This window comes from Bos indicus, chromosome 11, assembly GCF_029378745.1.
Source record: "Bos indicus isolate NIAB-ARS_2022 breed Sahiwal x Tharparkar chromosome 11, NIAB-ARS_B.indTharparkar_mat_pri_1.0, whole genome shotgun sequence".
Taxonomy (NCBI): domain Eukaryota; kingdom Metazoa; phylum Chordata; class Mammalia; order Artiodactyla; family Bovidae; genus Bos; species Bos indicus.
The window spans coordinates 18,398,903-18,419,091 of NC_091770.1; the positions used below are offsets into that span (position 1 = coordinate 18,398,903).

At 37.8% G+C, this 20,189-nt stretch overlaps 1 pseudogene; it reads left to right on the top strand.

The window, feature by feature from the left end:
* The first annotated feature begins 16,527 nt into the window (after positions 1-16,527).
* LOC139185743 (proteasome subunit alpha type-2 pseudogene) lies at positions 16,528-17,407 on the top strand (annotated as a pseudogene).
* Positions 17,408-20,189: the final 2,782 nt, after the last annotated feature.

Below are 20,189 nucleotides of genomic sequence, written 5' to 3' on the forward strand. Positions count from 1 at the left end.
CTATAGACATCTGACATCTAACATATGCACCACTAAAGACACCATCTTTCTCCACTAGTTCTTCCTCTCTACCCCCAGGTTTCCTCTATTATATTTTTTATCTCAATAAATATAATCACTATCCCCTCCAGTATTTCAAGCTCAAAACTTCACAGACATCTTTAAGTACTTTATCTTTCTGTTAAAATATATTCTATCTCGATCCCATTAAAGAGGTATCAAATCCTGTGGGTTGGTTCTTGAAGCATTTCTCACCATCAGTCCTTCCATCTGGTCTCCTTGCCATTGCCTGAGGTTTAGTCATCATTAAAGTTTGTCAGGAGCATTCCAACAGTTTTCTAAGTCTTTTTTCCTCTTCTGTTTTGTCACCAAACTCCAAAGCCTCACCATGTCATATCAAGCCCCTTCTCAAAACATTCAGTGGCCCCTACCTGCACATCAAATCAAATATCCTTTATGAACTGGTTGTAATGAATTTTCTACATTACATCTTATATGCCACCCCAGTTGTAACTGGCGCTTGGGTCACACATACGATTCACCGAATCACAAATATTTCCTATAATTTCCTGACTCTGTGCCTTTCCCATGATGCCCCCTGATCCTTCAATACTCTGACCTCATTTCCCCCTTTTGAATTTGTACACAGTCTTTAGGCAGTGCTGAAGGTAGATAGAGGTATCAGACAGAGGTATCAGGTCTATTAGGGATCCTTTCAGAAAAAAACAACCTCTCCCTGCTCTATTTACTATTGCAGTTTCTACATTGACTCTAATTCTTACCATAGGCTGCAGTGTTTCTTCTCTTGTTATGGTTTCTTCACTGAATTGTGAGTCACTAGAAGCAGAAATTATGCCTCAATCTACTACATTTCTCTTATCCTTTTCAGAGTACATAGATACACAAAAAGTTTTACTCAATTTTTGAAATAGAAGAACTTATAACAAGAGACAACCTTCCCTTAGAGATTATAAAATTCTAAAAAGAGCTCTAATATCTGTCATACTGGTCAGGTGTCTTTCTTTAAGGCTAAACAGACACTCGGGAATCCTGAGAATAGCATAGCTCTTAGAGATTAAAACTGCTTTCCATTGAAGGAAACTTCAGTCAGTCCACATCCACAAGGTCTGAAATTGTGGATTCAAAAATAATTTTTTTAATTCCAGAAAGTTCCAAAAAGCAAAACTTAAACTTGCTGTGCAATGGTAATTATTTACATAGTATTTACATTGTATTAAAAACTATTTACATAGCATTTACACTGTATTAGGTACTATAAGTAATCTAGAGATGTATAGAGGAAGATGTTCCTAGGTTATATGCAAATATTATGCCATTTTATATAAGGGATCTGAGAATCTCAGATTTTTATATCTGCAGGGGTTCCTGAAACCAATTCCCAGGGACACTGAGGGATAAATGTATTTAGCTTTTCCCTTCCCAATTCTTTCTATTCTTTTAAGAAATGAAATTGTATAAAGTTTCCAAAAATAAGACTGAAAAATGAAAATCTGTATGCTTTCTACAGCTGAACTCACAGGGGTTACCCTTCAGATAATTTCTTATTTTCTTTCATATTTTGTTCTGTTATATACTCATTTAGTTAATAAATATCTACTAAAGAAGGCAGTGGCACCCTACTCCAGTGCTCTTGCCAGGAAATCCCATGGACAGAGGAGCCTGGTGGGCTGCAGTCCAAGGGGTCGCTAGGAGTCGGACAGGACGGAGCGACTTCACTTTCACTTTTCACTTACATGCATTGGAGAAGGAAATGGCAACCCACTCCAGTGTTCTTGCCTGGAGAATCCCAGGGATGGGGGAGCCTGGTGGGCTGCCATCTCTGGGGTCGCACAGAGTCGGACACGACTGAAGTGACTTAGCAGCAAAGATACTGTACGAAATGAGTTATGCTCAACATTTTGATGAAAAGACAACAATTATAGACTTAGGTGAGAGTTACTAAGGAAGCTTCCATGGAACCAAACCTTGGAGGAAGGATCTTCCATGAGCATAAACATGATAGATGGGGAAAACATAGATTTTTCCAAGTTGGAAGAAGGAAAAAGAAACAGCAAACAAAGGTGCATGACATATATTATTGAGGAGTGGAGACAATAAAGATGAGCAGTCTAACTAGAAGAGATGGTTTATCCTGGAATCAGAATTTTCAAAATGTATTAGTCATTCACTCCTTCCAATAAAATCAGATGAAAGAGCACAATATGTAAAACAAACACCAACTGCAAATTTTCACTTGCCATGGGCACTTGCAATCTACTTCTACAAGGATCAAATCGCATGCTGCTGCAGCCGCTGACCTTCAACACCCCTGAAGGGAGTTCTGGGTGGAGATCAGGAATGAGGCACTCTCTGCTCTGGGAAAACTGACAGGTCTTCAGATAGTTAGATATTTTCAGGAACTGATTTTATGAACCCAATCCCTGTATCCCTTCATATCTAGAAAAGCACTTAATCTCTTCATGGTGACATCAGCTCCTTGTGACTAGCAGAAAACTTAGGCAAAGATAAGTCCTTGATTGCATGAACTACCCCTTCACCAAAATCATATACATACTGACCTTCCCCCTTCCTCTTTGGAGCAGTTTCTCAGAGCTATCTGAGGTGCTGTCTCCCAGGCTGCAGTCCTCCTTTTGCCCCCAAATAAAACGTAACTTGCAACTCTCACATTGTGCATTTTTGTTGTTGTTATTGACAAAAACAAAACTACTACAGTACAAAGAGGAGGCGAGTGAAAGATTGGAGGCTGCCTAGTGAGTTGCCCCTTAACAACACCCTGCCCAGAGTCCCAGAGTTCCCTCACTGGAGTTCCTCTGAGTAAATTACTAGCCAAGTGAAGCACAAAATAAGATCACATAGATAGAATGGGACCAAATTATGGAGCACTGTGTTACCTGACCTCAATGCACACATTAATTAAGGCTTTTTTCTCACACCGTTCATAGTCCATTGCACACGTAGGTCCTTTGTCATTTGTAAGCTAAATAAATCGCTTTTTATCCCTACGTGTTAATTCTACACTTGGCACATGACTAGTGCCCAAAAAGGTTTTTGAAATTTTGAAATGCCAGCCTCCACTGAAATAAGTGATGTCTTCCCAAAGAATCTGTCAATAGTTCTCTGCAATCCAGTTTATCCCCACCCATTTCCAGCAGAAAATTCAGCTTTGAACATAAATGCACTAAGTCAGGCTAAACTAGACTTACCAGAAGATTTCATTGTGACTCAGTCTATATCAGAGGTTAAGAATGCATATCCAAAGGCTTCATGATGATTCTTAAAAGAAAAGAACCATCCCAAAACACAGTTCCTTCTCATTGCCTTAATTATAATTCACAAATTTCCTTAAGGTGCAGAGCCTTGTGCTGGCTATTTTTCAGATCTCAGAGGAAATGCAGACCCTTTATTTAGAGTGGGCAATACTATAAAGGCACAATGTGGTCCAAAGTTTAGCCAAAATCTCATCACATGCAAATAAACTTAGTGCGTGGAAAAGACATCTGGGAATAGGCTTGAAAGGATGACAATGGGCTGTTTTCTATTATGTTCTTGTAACCTGTTGGGCCATAGACATACATATACTTGTGTTTTTTTAACTTGGGGATAATACAAGTAGAAAGGCATCATGATTAAGGGAGCATTAATGCATATGGACAGGGCCACTTAAAAACCACAAATTCTGTATTTTATCCAAGTAGAAATACAGTAAAACCTCTTGGGTTTATAAGATACTGGAAGATAAAAGAAGCATTTTTTTTAATTTAAGATATATTTTTAATTGCCATCATTTTTAAGATCTTTGATGCTTCCCCTAAGTAGCTGTTTCTCTCCTATAGGTTCTTTACATGTGATAAGAAGAAGAAAATACTATGCATTAAAATGATAGTTCTATTTCTTTCCTCTTTTTATCTTTTGCTTTATATCTAATTGCCAGTTAGATTTATCTGACTATATAGCTCATAAGCCCCTAACTTTTGATTTCTAATAAATCTCATTATTCTCTAGAAAAAAAGAACTTATTCAACATTTTTTATGAGGCATCTACTTGATTCTAGGTGGTGTGTTTGTTGCCGAGAATGTACTAAGTTCAAATAAATAAAAAAAGAAATATATGAACAAATATCAAACCCCTCCTCAAACTTAGAACCTAATTTAATCATAAACCAGTGTAAAATGTTACAACTTTCACATAAGATATATGGTATCATTCAAGGATAAAGGAAAACCCACTATTTGGTGAGCTCAGGAGAACTTTCTATAATGTATTAATATAACTTTTGTGCTTACAGTGGAAGGATGAATAGGAACAAACTAGGCGAAGGAAGTGGAGTGAAGTGGGGAAGAAGATCAGAATTAGCAGAAGAAATGGAACATTGTAAGAGTGTTTTCAAGAATCTCAGTAGGACCAGCGGGGTCAGCACAGGGAGTACAGAGATGTGATTCCAGATGAGACTGAAGATGTAAGTAGAGGACAGCCATACAGAACACTGTAGGTCTTGACAAAAAAAAAAAAATCTGATTTTATTTTAACACAGTGCAAATGTATTGGGAAGATTCCAGCAAGTTTTGCAGATGATGTGATATAATCAGACTTGCTTTTTGAAAAGATTGCTATAGTTGTATTATTTAGGGTATAAGAGAGATTTGAGGTAATCTAGAGGTAATAACAGATTGGGCTAGGATAACAGCTTGGAAGATGGGAATAGATAAAATGGAAAGATGTGTAGAAGGAAAATCTACAAAAGAGATTGATGATAAGAGCTAAGGGAGAGAAAAAGAGGGCTAAAGAGTCTACTTTGTAAAGGCTAATGGATGTGAACAATGAGATACCCACTGTGTACCTATTAGAATGGCTAAAATCTAAAACATGGCAGCACCAGAGGCTGGAAAGAATGTGAAACAAGAGGAATGCTCATTTATCAGTGGTAGTAATTCAAAATGGTACAGGTACTTTGGCAGACAGTATGGCACTTTCTTACAAAGCTAAACACAGTTTTAACATAAGATCTAACATGATCATGTATGGATATGAGAGTTGGACTGTGAAGAAGGCTGAGCGCCGAAGAATTGATGCCTTTGAACTGTGGTGTTGGAGAAGACTCTTGAGAGTCCCTTGGACTGCAAGGAGATCCAACCAGTCCATCCTAAAGGAGATCAGTCCTGGGTGTACTTTGGAAGGAATGATGCTAAAGCTGAAACTCCAGTACTTTGGCCACCTCATGCGAAGAGTTGACTCACTGGAAAAGACTCTGATGCTGGGAGGGATTGAGGGCAGGAGGAGAAGGGGACGACAGAGGATGAGATGGCTGGATGGCATCACTGACTCGATGGACGTGAGTCTGAGTGAACTCCGGGAGTTGGTGATGTGACAGGGAGGCCTGGCGTGCTGCAATTCATGGGGTCGCAAAGAGTCGGACACGACTGAGTGACTGAACTGAACCGAACTGAACAACTATGTTCCTAGGTATTTTTCCAGATGAGTTGAATAATTGTGTCCACATAAAAACCTGCACACTTTATTAAAAGCTTCATTCATAATAACCAAAAAATTAGCAAGCAACATGTCCTTCAGTAGGTGAACGGCTAAACTGTACATTCAGACAACAGAATATTATTTAAGAATAAAAGGAAATTGTCTATCAAGCTACAAAAAAGACAAAGGGGAACTTTAAATGCATGTTGCTAAGTCTAAGATCATGGCATCTGGTCCCATCACTTCATGGCAGATAGATGGGGTAACAGTGGAAACAGTGTCAGACTTTATTTTTTGGGGCTCCAAAATCACTGGAGATGGTGAATGCAGCCATGAAATTAAAAGACGTTTACTCCTTGGAAGAAAAGTTATGACCAACCTAGATAGCATATTGAAAAGCAGAGACATTACTTTGCCAACAAACGTCCGTCTAGTCAAGGCTATGGTTTTTCCTGTGGTCATGTATGGACGTGAGAGTTGGACTGTGAAGAAGGCTGAGTGATGAAGAATTGATGCTTTTGAACTGTGGTGTTGGAGAAGACTCTTGAGAGTCCCTTGGACTGCAAGGAGATCCAACCAGTCCATTCTGAAGGAGATCAGCCCTGGGATTTCTTTGGAAGGAATGATGCTGAAGCTGAAACTCCAGTACTTTGGCCACCTGATGCGAAGAGTTGACTCATTGAAAAAACTCTGATGCTGGGAGGGGTTGGGGGCAGGAGGAGAAGGGGATGACAGAGGATGAGATGGCAGGATGGCATCACTGACTCAATGGACGTGAGTCTGAGTGAACTCCGGGAGTTGGTGTTGGACAGGGAGGTCTGGCGTGCTGTGATTTATGGGGTTGCAAAGAGTCGGACACGACTGAGCGACTGAACTGAACTGAACTGAAGTGAAAGAAGCCAATCTGAAAAGGCAACATCTGTTTCTTATGCATGCATCTTCAGTTGCTCAGTTGTCTGCAACCCCATAGATTCTAGCCCGCCAGGCTCCTCTGTGCAAGCGATTTTCCAAGGAAGTATACTGGAAAGGGCTGTCATTTCCTCCTTCAGGTGATCTTCCAGACTCGGGGACTGAGCCTGTGTCTCCTGCAGCTCCTTCACTGGCAGGTGGACTCTCTACCACTGAGTCACCTGGGAGCCCATATTTTCATATAATTCATCTCAATTATATGACATTCTGGAAAAAGTAAGTCTATGGAGACAGTAAAAAAAGATCAAATCAGTGGTTTCAGGAGATGGGAAGGAGGGATACATGGGTAGAGCACAGGGAATATTCAGAGCAGTGAAAGTATTCTGTGTGATACAATAATAGTGGATACATGATATTATCCACTTAGCAAAATCCACAGAATTGTACAATACAAAGAATGAACCTAGTTCATTCTTTAGTTCATTCATTAGATCATCAATTTAAATAAATGTACCACATCTTGCAAAATATTAGTAACAGGGTAAACTGAGACGGGAGGAAAGGGATTAAATGGGAATTCTCCATATTTTTCTGTTCAATTTTTCTGAACAAAAACTGCTCTAAGAAATAAAGTCTACTTTATTTTAATTTTTCATATACATTAAGAGGTAATGGAAATAATGATAGTTATTTAAATATGAATGATTGGAAAAGAGTGAGGTTTGAGAAATATCATTTTGGGAAAATCTTATTTTGGTTTTAGATAGATGGAGAGGATATTTCAAGAAATAGTTGAATTGACAAGTCTTGAGTTCTGAGGATTCTAAGGCTTCAAAGGAAATATAAAAAGAGCAAAGCACTTTAAAAATAAGAGGAAGAGAGGGCTTCCTGGTGGCTCAGTGGTAAAAAAAAAAAACAGCCCACCAATGCAGGAGACATGAGTTCATTCTCTGATCTGGGAAGATCCTACATGCAGCAAGCAACTAAGCCCGTGTGCCTCAATCATTGAGACTGTACTCTAGAGCCCTGGAGCCACAGCTACTGAGCCCACGTGCCATGACTACTGAAGCCTACACAGCCGAGAGCCCATGCTCTGCAACAAGAGAAGTTACTGCAATGAAAAGCCCATGTACCATAGCTAGAGAATAGTCCCACTCTCTGTATCTAGAGAAAAGCCCATATAGCATCGAAGACCCAGCACAGCCAAAACTAAGTAAATAAAATCATTAAAAAATAAGAGAAAGAAGTAGATATATAGCATATATCCATAAGTCTAATATGTATATACCTATGAAGTGGCAGAGAAAAGAGGATGAGACAGAGGGAGCAGCAAAGATATAATAGCTGAGATTTTTCCAAAAATAATGGAAAACATAGAATCAGGAAGTTCTGAGAACTTTAAGCAAGATAAAATAAGTAAAATAAAATAAATATAGACAATCATTTCAAAATTACTAAATACCAAAAGGTAAATCTTAAAAGAGATGAAAGAGAGACAGAGAAACAAAGAGATTATCTTTTAAGAAGCCACAATTAGAGTGTCTGTTGACTCCTCAACAAAAACTATACAATTCAGAAAACAGAATATCTGCAAAATTCTGTGGCAGGTGTGCAATGCAAAATGCAGGGCAGATAATATAAAACTTTATTCCAAGTGAAAATATTAAGGTAACCATAAATAGGATTTAGACAAACAAATAGACTTAACCATCATCAAACTCACACTATAATAAATACTAAAGATATATTATTGGCAGAAGAATAGTGATCACAGAGGGAAGGTCAAGGACGGAAAAAGGAAAATAAATATTAAAATAACATGCCTTTGAGAAAATATGAATGCATGTTGGCTAATCAAATCAATATTAATAACGCCTTGAGATTAAAGTATAGAATGAAATAAAAGACAAAAAACAATACCATACATGTTAGCAGAGGATGTTGTTGGGTCGCTAAAGTCATGCCCAACTCTTTGCAACCCCATGGACTACAGCACAGCAGGCTCCCTTGTCCTTCACTATCTCGTGGAGTTTACTCAAATTCATGTTCACTGAGTCAGTGACGCTATCTAACCATCTCATCCTATAGGGTCCCAGTGCACTGTCTGGGTAAATGTGCATTGTTTTGTGTTCACACCAAGTAACATGAACTATCGGTAACTTAAGGATGCATATCATACTCTACGTAAGCACTGGGAGGATGGTAAAAGAATGTACATCTTACAAGTACACAGAAGAAAAATTGAATGCATAGACTATCTATTTATTGATATTAAAATTTATATTATTGATAGAAAAAAAAGTAACAAGGAACACTAAGATTTTAAACTTAGACCAAAATGTATCAGTGAGTACATTGTGAAGGTGAAAGAACTGATGCTCCAATTCAAAGACATATATTGCCAGAGTGCAGTTTCAAATAACTTTATATGTTGTTCAAAAAACAATAAGGATATACTTAACTCGAAAAGCAAAGAATGGAAGAAGATCTAGAAAACACTAACTGAAAGAAAGTAGGGGTGACTACATTAATATCAAAGCAAATTTTAAAGAAAATAAAGCATTACTAGAGATAAGTAAATACGTATCATAAAGATAAAATATTTGATTTACCAGGAAGATATAAAAATGTTCTACTTTTACCCCTAATAAAGTACCTGCAAAACTTTAAAGCAAAATCTTCACAGACGTAAAAGAAATAAGCAATTTCACAATCACATTGGAAGACATTTCAACACATCTCTCTTGGAACTGATAAAAGAAACAGACAAATATTCAGCGTTTTGTTAAAAAGTTTTTCACTAAGATTGCTTTTCCCTAAGAATATAAGATATCTCAAAAGCACAGTCAATTTTACCTATTGAATATATAGAAAATAATTTATCTAACAATTGCAGGGTAAACATCCTTACACATACACAGAACACTTATAAAATTTAACCATAGTCTGAGTAATAAGCCAGCATCAACAAATATCAATAAATTAAAATTGTGTAGTATCTCGTTTGACAACAATGCCATTTACCTAGAGATTTATAACAAGAAGATAACTAGAAAATCATCATAGTTTGAAATTAAGAAATACAGTTTCAAATAACGCATGGTGATAAAACTATCATCATTTACATTAGAAAAATATTTTGAAATAAATGGTAATGACAAATATACTATATATCAAAATCTGCATAATATAACTAATCACTAGTGTAGGGAATAAACTAGAGCTTTAAATGCATATTTTAAATGGAGTAAAAATATGGATAACTCTCACTCAAAATATAGATGGAAAAATCCTAAACAAGATATATGCAAATTAAATTCGGTAATATTTTAAAAAGGAAATAACACACCAGACCAAACTGCTTTATTTTAGGAACTCAACAGAACTTAACATTCAAAATGCTATTAATGTAATTCAAATATCTACAGAATCAAGGAAAGAAATCACATGATGGTCTCAATCACGGCAGAAAATGGCTTGATAAAATTCAGTATCCATTCATGATTTAAAAATGTATATAGGAAATTAGGAAAAGAAGAAAGCATCCTTGATCTGATAAACCATGTGTATTTAAAAAAAAACTCTCAGCAAGAATCATATTTAATCATGAAATGTTAAAAAGCTTTTCAATAAGACTGCTAATACCATGTCTATTAAACATTCTACAGAGGTTTCGTGTCCTTCAGATTTCTGACAGGAAACAGAGCAAATGCAAGCAGTTTAATTGAACAGAGGTGAAAAAAGAGGTGCCTGCAGGAAGAGGGAAGCTGAAAGGAATGGCGAAGCCTCGGATATGGAAGCAGTAGCACCCCATCACCATCCTGAACCGGAATAACAAAGGGGGCACACGATGGGGGCATGGAATGGGGAGAAGGGACGGCCACAAATCTCATTTCTGGAATTCTATCAATGTTCTACTTCTTGCACTGTGTCGGGGGTTCCATGGATGACTGCCTTGTGACAAATTCATGGACACATTCATTTTTGCTCTTCACACAATAAGAAGGTTAAATCACTAAAAGAAAATTGCTGATGCAGATGCTGCATCTGCATGTCAGTAAAAGTCAGTGTATGTCACATGCATAGAAAAATGATTAGAATGAAGATAATTATATATTCAAAACAAGTTAACTCAAGCAATCATAAGGTGAGCCATGAAAGCAATTTCTTAGAACTTCTCGGGAACCCAAAAAAATTAAAAAAGAAAAAAAGTCAGGAAAGTGACAACAGAAATGAGTTTCAATTTATCCCTTATGATCTTATTCACTTTTCATTCCTCCCTCTCAGCATTTAAGCATTCTCCCCTGCAGCCTATGGATTTTGCAGCAGATTTTCAAAGTCTAAGACAGGTTCTCAGTGGCAGGGTTGGTGATGACCCTCTGCATAATTTTAAGTAGAGTAGATCTCCTTTCATCAGTCCAAATGTATGCAGTTTCTCTACCAGATTAGATTCAAAGAAAGAAATTATTCTTTAAAAAAAAAAAAAACACCAATTTGTGAATAAGTGAAATTAAAAGACACTTGCTTCTTGGAAGAAAAGCTATGACCAACCTAGACAGCATATTAAAAAGCAGAGGCATTACTTTGTCAACAAAGGTTCGTCTAGTCAAAGCTATGGGTTTTTCCAGTAGTCATAGATGGATGTAACATTTGGACTATAAAGAAAGCTAATCACCAAAGGATTTATGCTTTTCAACTGTGGTGTTCGAGAAGACTCTTGAGAATCCCTTGGACTGCAAGGAGATCCAACCAGTCAATCCTAAAGGAAATCAGTCCTGAATGTTCATTGGAAGGACTGATGCTGAAGCTGAAACTCCAATACTTTGGCCACCTGATGTGAAGAACTGACTCATTGGAAAAGACCTTGATGCTAGGAGGGATTGAGGGTGGGAGGAGAAGGGGATGACAGAGGATGAGATGGTTGGATGGCATCACCAACTTGATGGACATGAGTTTGAGTAGGCTCCAGGAGTTGGTGATGGACAGGGAAGCCCGGCATGTTGCCGTCCATGGGGTCGCAAGCAGTCAGACATGACTGAGCGACTGAACTGAACGCCAAGCCCCAAGGATGGAGTAATAAAGCCAAGGTTGTTATAAATAAATATTAGCAGTCATTTATAGCTAACCCAGGTCTTTTGAGTCCCAGTCCTACTACAATTATCACTCAACTCATAATGTTCTCTCGGGGTACAAAAGTAATCCTAAAAGAAAAGAAACCAACAAAGGAAACAAAAATCTATTCTGTTAATTACCATGATGTGTACCTATGTTAGTATGTTACACTTTATGTCAGGAAGATCTCCAAACTCTTGCCTCATCAAGTCTACAGTGATTGTCCAATGCTTCCAGAACTTGACCCCTAACCTCCCTAAACCTGTGAGACCTCCAGGAAGCCTAACTGGCCAGCTGAAATTTGCTGATCCTTCCTCTGTGACTCACAAACTAGAGAAAAGAATTGCTATCCTATTCTATGGACTTTGGGAAAGATCATCCTTGTATCCACATGGCTGTATACTATACAGACAGTTCCTGACTTAACCATGGTGCGACATGATTTTTTTAATTCATGATGGTGCAAAAGTGATGTATATTCAGTAAAAAACATGCTTTGAATTCTGATCATTTTCCCTGGCTAGCAGTATGCTGCAGGATGCTATCTGGTGGTGCTGGGCAGTGGCAGCAAAGCACAGCTCCCAGTCAGCCAAGTGTTCACAAGGGTGAAAAATGGATGTTGTATGGTGCATTGTGAGCACATTTAAGGTAAGCGAGACTAAGCTATGATGATGTTGCTGTTGTTTAGTCACTATGTCTGACTCCTGTGGATCCCATGGACTGTGGGCTGCCACGCACCTCTGTCCATGGGATTTCCCAGTCAAGAATGTTGGAATGGATTGTCATTTTCTTCTCCAGGGGATCTTCCCAACCTAGGGATTGAATCCACATCTCCTTCATTGACAGGGAAATTCTTTACCCCCGAGCCACCAGGGAAACCCATGATGATGTAGGATATGTGTATTAAATGCATTTTCAACTTATATTTTCAACTTACGATGGGTTTAGTTGAACATAATCCCATTGCAAGCTGGGGAGCATCTGAATTAAGTCATTTGAAGAAAAATAGGAAGTATTTACCATTTAAAAGGTAAGAAGCACCTATGAACAAAATAATTTGGAAAAGTCAACATTGTAGGAGAATGAGTAAATATTCTTATTTTTAAACATTTCTATAGTTTTCTGGTAGCAAATAGTTTGGTTAAAATACTGTCATATATGTAATGGTCAACAGAGGCCAACTTATGTTTCCATTTTGTTGAAAAGGAAGGTCAATGGATTGATACCCCAAATGCTGATGGATGAGAGCTTGACTAAAGCATGCTAGATAACAAAATCAAACTCATAGAAATCAATATTTTAAACACAGTTGCTAACACGTGCCATCCACCTATTCTTTCTGGCAGAACTGTGCACATATTTGTTGTTATTTACATTTTAAGATTTAACAATGGGAATGTTAAGGAGATGGCAATTGGTACTCACTTCTAAATAAAAAGTAATAAAAACTACAAAGTCTCTAAAAAAGAACAATTTCAAGAACGTCATCCTTGAAGATGAGTTTATAAACACAACAGCTCGAGTTTACTCTCAGATAGTTACAGCATCCTTTACAGGAATTCTACAGGAGCTAGTTCATATCAGGACACTCTTATCTCCAGACTATTTCCTTCTGGCTTAAGGGTCTTTTGTTCAGGGAAGGAATGTGACTAGGTCCATGTGAAAGCTAGCTTTCCCAGCCTCCTTAAGAGATCTTGTTGGCTCTTTATTCTGAATGGGGATATGAGCAAAGACATGTTGGTGTGGCCTCTGGGAAGACATGGGCACCCCTAATAAAGGGGATATATATTCTTATCAAGGTTTTTGCCCTTTCTTACTGCATTTAAAAGCAAGAAATTGCTAGAACTGGAGTAGAAGGTTCACAACTATGAGGCAACAAGCATTAGGAGACCAAGGAAAGGAATTCCATAGTGCCTACCTCCAAACCACTTGCTATGTAAGAAAAACAGACTCATAAATTTAAGCCCACATACATTGAATATGCCATTACTTACAGCTGAACGCATTTCAAACCAAAAGGCTTTTATAATTTTATTTTATCTGATATAAATCTCTCTAAAATAGGATATTTTTCCTCCCTTAATAAAAATAATACATTAGATGTTTGGTTTTTTTTAACATTTTTTCCTTAGTGATGCAGCATCACAATAAGATGTGAGGCTAAGTTTTTTTTTAAGTTACACCAGCCAGAAAATAACATTTCTGCTGTCACATCCTGGACCGGAACTAGGGTAAGGCAAATGAGATACTTGCCTTGGCTGTAAAATTTAAGGGAGGATCAAAAAACTCTGTAATCCAGATAAATACTATTTTAATAAAATATCTTTAAAAATAAAAATTAATGAATAAACTCCATGGTGAACAAAATATTGATTTTTTGGAAAAAAATCAGAAGCAATATTCTAAATGTCCCTTTTGCCTCAGCCTCCAACATGGCTCAGCACAGCACTGCTCTCCCTCTACTGCCATTTATTTAATGGAACAAATATCTTTTCTTCCCTTGAACCAAAAGAATTGAAGATTAAAAGAGAAACTAAAGACTAAGTTCTTTAATTCAGTGATTTTAATACTATGTACCTCTCCTGTAATGTGCACAGTCTTGTGACAGCTTTTTACCCTTCCCGCTATTTAGAAGTCTCTGTTCATTTACATAAGGAATTCTGGTTGTACTAATACTTCTATACAGTTATAGTCACTTCATGGGAAATAGATGGGGAAACAGTGGAAACAGTGTCAGACTTCATTTTGGGGGGCTCCAAAATCACTGCAGATGGTGACTGCAGCCATGAAATCAAAAGACGCCTACTCCTTGGAAGGAAAGTTATGACCAACCTCTATAGATAGCATATTTAAAAGTAGAGACATTACTTTGCCAACAAAGGCCCGTCTAGTCAAGGCTATGGTTTTTCCAGTGGTCATGTATGGATGTGAGAGTTGGACTGTGAAGAAAGCTGAGTGCCGAAGAACTGATGCTTTTGAACTGTGGTGTTGGAGAAGACTCTTGAGAGTCCCTTGGACTGCAAGGAGATCCAACCAGTCCATTCTGAAGGAGATCAGCCCTGAGATTTCTTTGGAAGGAATGATGCTAAAGCTGAAACTCCAATACTTTGGCCACCTCATGCAAAGAGTTGACTCATTGGAAAAGACTCTGATGCTGGGAGAGATTGGGGACAGGAGGAGCAGGGGATGACAGAGGATGAGATGGCGGGATGGCATCACTGATTCGATAGGCATGAGTTTGAGTGAACTCCAGGAGTTGGTGATGGACAGGGAGGCCTGGAGTGCTGCGATTCATGGGGTCACAAGGAGTCGGACACGACTGAGCGACTGAACTGAACTGAACAGTTATAGTCACCAGAATTCTCTATTCTGTATCAGAGGGAATAATTTATTAATTCAGCAATGTCTTAATCAGACTCCCTTAAGTTCACGAGGTTATCAAAATATAAATGTGTCTTTGTGTTCATGGATGCTTAGTCACATCCAGCTCTTTGTCACTCTTTGGCCTGTAGCCCGCCAGGCTGGCTTCTCTCTCCATGGGGTTTTCCAGGCAAAAATACTGGAGTGAGTTCCATTTCCTTCTCCAGAGGATCTTCCCAACCCAGGAACTGAACCTGCGTTTCCTGTGTCTCCTGCATTGCAGGCAAAGTCTTTACCCAGTGAGCCATCAGGGAAGTAGAAATATGTCTCTAAAATCCGAAAACGTTTACAAACATTTCTGGAATGAAAATTGCTTAAGATTTTGATTTGGTTCAGTAAACACTTATTGAGCACTTTATAGTCATCAGGCGCTGCAGGCTTTGAGGATACAAAAATTAAGGGGAAAAAAGATCCCTATGTTGTTTACAATATTTTAAACACTCATTTCTCAATTGCCTGTGGGACTGAAATGTAAAACTGTCTTATAACCAACTATCAGGTAAACTGGCAATGGAATAGCTAATATATCAAAACCAAAGAGAACTTTTGCACTAAATGTGGAATTATGCCATGGTTAGTTAAATCTTCTAACAGTCCCAATGGCATAGCAACTGAGAGCAAGTGCAAATGTGGGATAAGTATCTGGAAGGATAATGATGGAGCATGACATCTGGGATTCTCCAGTCCATCAGGAATAACATTGACTGGATTAGAGCTTCTGTAGGCAAGAGGGCCAGAGAACAAAGGCATTTTCCTTTCTGTCCCTAGGCAAGTCCATCTGGTTCAGAAAGGGCAGAGTTAAACTCTATGTGTCAGATGTATGCCTTTTCATGCCACCAATCAGTGAGATGAGAGGCTCTTTATGTTCCCTATAGGATATCAGTGGAATTAGTGATGAGAGGCAACATGCATCAGTGAAAACTCATTATGACTCATTCCTTTTTCAATTATCTAAGAATCTTCCTAGGACTTAAGTGATTTTAAATGTTGTTTTTTTTTTTTAAGTCATAAAGAAGGGTAGGTTCCATAAAGCTGAATCTCATCAAAGATGAGTCACTTGTCTGCATCACTGACAAGCTTTTTTTCTTGTCAGTGGAATCGGAGAATCACATTTATCTGGCTCTAAAATGGTACCAACATCTAACTTCCTAAACACAGGCAGAGCTTCAATAATCACCACCTTGGATTTCAAATGCAGATAAATACTATATTAGAATCCCCAAGCAAGACTCAGCGAATGTTCTGTAGATTAGAAAGAGTTGTACAAGCATTAACTTCATTTAGAAGCAGCCTGATGATACAGAAAAGCATGGACTTTGGTGTTTGAAGATTTTTTTTTTTTTTTTTATGATTTCCACGCCCCCTCCCCACCCCTGATATCCTTCTTATCATCCTGCCTTACCTTCCTGCCCTTCACTATTCTTCCCAAAAGACAAGGAATTTATAAAGATGTAGTTTACTTCATCCTAGAAACACGGTAGGGATTGTATCTATGGCATCCAGACAATGCCTCATTCATCTTCATCTATTATTTTAGATTTTTCCAATCTATCCATTATCAACACCAATTAAGAAGTTCAGGTCTTCGGGTAAAGATGGTGAAGCGTGGTTACAGCTTTTCACTGACTACATTCAGCCCGTCTGGTAAACTATAGAATATGCTTTGGCTGCTGTAGCTGGAGGAGCTCCTTCAGTGGGAATTAAAGCTGCAAATGGCGTGGTCTTGGCAACTGAGAAGAAACATAAATCCATTCTGTATGATGAGCAAAGTGTCCACAAAGTGGAACCAATCACCAAGAATATAGGTTTGGTGTACAGTGGCATGGGCCCAAATTACAGGGTACTTGTGCACAGAGCTCGAAAACTAGCTCAACAGTACTATCTCGTTTACCAAGAACCCATTCCCACAGCTCAGCTGGTCCAGAGAGTAGCTTCCATGATGCAGGAATACACCCAGTCAGGTGGTGTTCGCCCATTTGGAGTTTCTTTACTTATTTGTGGTTGGAATGAGGGACGGTCATATTTATTTCAGTCAGATCCATCTGGAGCTTACTTTGCCTGGAAAGCCACAGCAATGGGAAAGAACTATGTGAATGGGAAAACTTTCCTTGAGAAAAGATATAATGAAGATCTGGAACTTGAAGATGCCATTCATACAGCCATATTAACCCTAAAGGAAAGCTTTGAAGGGCAGATGACAGAAGATAATATAGAAGTTGGAATCTGCAATGAAGCCGGATTTAGGAGGCTTACCCCAACTGAAGTTAAGGATTATTTGGCTGCCATTGCATAATAATGCAAATAATGAAGTGACTGAAAATCCAGAATTTCAGATAACTTCTCTACTTAAACATGTTTAAAGTATGTTTTGTTTTGCAGACTTTTTGCATACTTATTTCTACATGGTTTGATGGACTGATGTTTTTAAAATGAGACTTATAAATCATAATAAACTCTTAAATTAACTTCCAAAAAAAAAAAGAAGTTCACATATCTATTTTAATGGTACCTCAATTCTCCAATTAACTATGATTTCCCAATTCTTATATTCAATTAGGATTATATCAAGGACCTGCTGTGCAAGACGCAGTGACAAGCACACATACAGAAGTTGCTGATCACGGTCCTAAACCTGCCTGCAGACTTACATGTGTTTGGCCTACAGCATGCTTTACCAAAAATCAAATAATTTACTCACCTTTTTTTAAGTCAGGAGATTAAATAAAATCTAAATCCCTACCTTCTTGAGAAATTGGACAGTGTGGCAAGACTCGGGCTGCACCCCTGTATTCCTACATGGCAACATCACCAGAGGCTGAGCAGGACTGCTGGTTTTAGAGGCCTAAGCTCCTCAGTTTTCCATAGTTGCCCCTGTCATGTGGTATTCATTTATGTTACTGCCAGATGACTTTAGAATTTGAGTTTATCCCACTTCAGGTGGATCAGTAATTGGGTCGACTGTAAAATGGCACTAGGAACCGACACATGTATAAGTGCCAAACCACTAAGAAGAAGTGATCATCATAATGGTAATTGTAATAAACAACTATGGCAACACAATTACTAAATGTCTTACATAGATTAACTCATTTACTCTTCACACAACTCTTTGAACAAAGTATTGATATGATCCCCATTTTTCAGATAAGAAAACTGGGGCACAGAGAGTGACTTGCCTGGTTATACAGCAAATAAGTACATTTGCCAGAATAAAGTGAGATAATTGTGAAGCTGCCCTGAAAAGGTTGAATGCTATTCAAATGTAAAATATATTATCATTGTTATCAGTGATGTTATATCTGTTATATCAGTTTATTCACTAGGAAGCACAATTCTTGTTAAAAGAAAAAAAATGCAGACTGCCAGGTAGGTGCCTACTATTAGATTTCTTCCTATGAATGAATAAAGGAATATATGCAAACAGAAAAAAAAATTAAAATTATGTAAAAAGAAATACTTTTGGAAGGAAGTAAAAATATAATTATGATAATAGAATTATTAGATTGTTGAGTTAACCTTAAAATTATCACATTAATTGAAATTTTTGATTTACTCAGCTTACGTTCTATTTCTAAAATAGAGCTGAATGTTTTCTAAAACCTGATGATATTTCTTTCCATACTAATCTGATGTAGACACAATGTTTGACGGTAAATTAATACCAATACATCCAGCCCTTATGTGCTTATCTCACTGCCTTTCACTGGGTCTTAAAGTCCTTTTAGTCCTGCATTAGCATAAGGCCATTTTCAGCAACAACAAAAAAGTTAAAAAGGCAATTTGTACTTGTTCTTCAAGTAAAATCTCCTCCTTCCCCATTTGTATTCCTTGGTTACTGACTTTATTTGATACCCCAAAAGCCATATAGTAAAAGCAGAATCTGCATGATAATAATGGATATAACATTTCAATGTCTACAGGTTATTAATTACTGATAGTATTTCACTTTATAGTTTGTGAATTTCTTTCATATTTTCTCTTTTAATCTTCACAATAACCCTGTAAGATATTAATGCCTGGGTGATTGGTAACCTCTCAACAATATAAATGTGACTTTTCTGACATAGAATATTATGGGTATATAAAAATAAAGGGCATCATCTGTGAATTTCTGAATTATTTAGATTATTATTATGATTTCATTACTTGGATTCAGAAGGGACTTTATGGATCCTCTGGACCAACTACTTCATTTTCCAGAGAGGAAACCAATTCCCAGTGAGTCAGTAGCAGAACCAGGGTAAGAAGCAGTGTCCTGATTCCCATTTCAGATTTCTTCCCACTCTAACATACCTTATTTTCTGAAAATAAAAAGGTAAAAGAACATACAGTTTCCCTCTGTTTGCAAAAATAAGTCCTATTTACAGAGATAGGCTACAAGGGAGAAAATTTTAAACAACCATGAAATATAATGAGAACACCAATATGAATGAAAGGCAGAATTTTTTTTTTCTTTAGTAGAAGAGATGGGGATTGGGAGGAGGGAATAACCCCCATTTCACAGACTGTAGCTTTCAATAAAGGAATCTCACTCCCGAAAGGACCAAGTCACACTGAATATCCATTTGGTAGGTTAACACACAGATTTTTAATTGTCACAGTTTATTAACATTGCTCATTCAGCTATTCAGTCATGTTCTTGACAGCAGAAGAGCAATTCCAATGGATCGTCTCCGCGTTCAACATCATTAACCATTACTTACTGAAATTTATACAATGTTGAGCAGTGTTCGGTATGTAGAGATCCAGAATAAACAGTGTCTCTGCCACCTATGAGCTAGCGTTCTAGCCTCTTAACAACTTGAAAGTTCCGACTATGGATGGACTGCTTATGCTCCCAAGAGCAACCTGTGTCTGCATCTCACCTCCTCTCACTTATGTCTCAGCAATGCTCCAACAATTGTCTCTCTCTCTCTTGCATCATCAATTTCTCCTTCTCTGCTGGTTAGCTTCCATCAACCTACAAGCTTGCTGCAACTTTTCCCACCTTCAACTTTAAAAATTCCTTTGATCCCACATCTTTTCCTAACTATCATTATATTTCTGCTCCGTTAGATAGAAAACTAGGAGGATATGTTGCTACTCACTCTCTCCGTTCCATTTTCTCCCTTCTCTGTTGAACCATTGCCAGCCAGGCTGCTCTGTCACAGCTGCTATTTACCTGGCCATTGCTAACCAAACGGTCAGTTCTCAATCTTCATTTTTCTTTTAATCCTCAGCAATATTTGTGTCAATTGATCATTCTTCCATCTTGAAA